The following is a 1,884-nucleotide window of genomic DNA, read 5'->3' on the forward strand; positions in this document are numbered from 1 at the left end:
GAACTCCTGAGCTCAAACAATCCGCCCGCCTCGGCCTCCCAGAGAGCTAGGATTACAGGCGTGAGCCACCATGCCCAACCCATTTACTCTTGAATATAACTCTACTTCATCTCCTTCACTGATTTCTTTTTTTATATCAGGTGGTAGTGGGCATCTAACTTCATTAAATGGAACCTGGTGTTCTGGTTGCCAATTATTTTCAAAAACAACTGTGAGGGAGTGTTCATGAACATCTTTGATAAATCCAATGTAGAAAGCCCTGTGGGAACCGCAAACCTCCACTGTCATCTCCGCTATGTCAGCTCTGTCAAAGGCTGCTCCTAGTGTAAATTTTTATAGGAGTCGGCTCTCCATTGCTCCAGGACTTGGCTAGGAGACCTTGAATGTCCAGGCCTGTCTGGTTTCTATAAGTTAATATATGTCTATGATGTGAATTAGCACACTCTAATTTCTGGTGTCCTTGTACACTGTGAAACCTGAACACTCTCATGCAGTGGCCTAACTCCTAATCATTCTTTTTTCATTAGACAGTTGTTAAATGTCTACCTGCATGTAAAGCCCTGTACTTGGCATTATGGGACATTCAAAGACACCCATTCTTATTGTCAGGAAACAATTTCTAGCAGGAAAAACATGAACATGAATAGCTAAAGATACAAAGTGATATGTTCTATAAGAGAAGTAATGAAAAACTGCTATATGAATTCACAAGAGGAAATGCTTATTTTATTTATTATTTTTTTGAGACAGAGTCTTGCTCTGTTGCCCAGGCTGGAGTGCTGAGGCATCAGCCTAGCTCACAGCAACCTCAAACTCCTGGGCTCAAGTGATCCTCCTGCCTCAGCCTCCTGGGACTACAGGCATGTGCCACCATGCCCGGCTAATTTTTTTTTTATATATGTATTTTTAGTTGTCCAGATCATTTCTTTCTACTTTTTAGTAGAGACGGGGTCTCGCTCATGCTCAGGCTGGTCTCAAACTCCTGACCTTGAGCGATCTACCCGCCTCGGCCTCCCAGAGTGCTAGGATTACAGGCGTGAGCCACCGCGCCCGGCCCAGGAAATGCTTATTCTAGTTTGGTTAATTAGAGAAAATTTCATGAAGGAGGTAGCATTTGAGGAGTGGCTTGGAAGGTGGAATTTGGATGTGATGAGATGGAAACAAGAATATCTGGAAGGAATAGTGTGATGTGAAGGTGTAGTACAAACATGGAAATAGTGAATACTTAAATTTGGCAAAGTCTAATGTATTGATTTTGAACTCTGCCTTAGGCTGCTGAAGGGATGTAAAGCTATTACAGTGGTTATCCAAACTACTGGCCAACTACAAAAGGAATGAAAAATTTCTTGAATGTTTATGTACAGCTATTCAAAAAATGTATACTTTTTATTACTACAACATAAATTCATTTAAAACATTACTGAATTCACAATGGGACTTTGTTATTATGTACTTTCTAAGTCAACAAATACCAAGGGTACAATTACTATAATAAGCTAGTTCAAGAAAATTTTCAGTGTTAAAAAAGGAGTTCTTGATGGGTTCTGGAGTTAAATAAACCTTTATCAAAACTCTGTCACAAATCAGTTGTGTGGTACTGGACAAGTCTTTTTGAGTTCTTCATTTCAAGAGTGAGGACTACAAAGCCAACCTTGCTTGTTTTGATGATTAGATGGAATATTGTAGGTGCTTGGCAAGTGCCAAGTATTGTAAATTGAAAGACTGAGGTCAAATCAGAGTCCACCATGAAGTCCACCAAGCTACGGAACTGGTATTTTTTTCTTGGGCATGATAGTTGCTGAACAGTTTTGTCTTAGTGACAAGAAAATCAAGAAATAAGTTAATAATATACTTAAACCTAAGGCATGAAACAATAAGAATTCA

The 1,884-nt window shown here is 39.5% G+C and overlaps 1 pseudogene; it reads right to left on the minus strand.

The window, feature by feature from the left end:
- Window positions 1-1,884, minus strand: part of LOC105823552 — a 5,321-nt pseudogene that overhangs the window by 1,719 nt on the left and 1,718 nt on the right.

The sequence above is a fragment of the Propithecus coquereli genome, unplaced genomic scaffold (genome assembly GCF_000956105.1).
Source record: "Propithecus coquereli isolate 6110/MARCELLA unplaced genomic scaffold, Pcoq_1.0 Scaffold68, whole genome shotgun sequence".
NCBI classification, from domain to species: domain Eukaryota; kingdom Metazoa; phylum Chordata; class Mammalia; order Primates; family Indriidae; genus Propithecus; species Propithecus coquereli.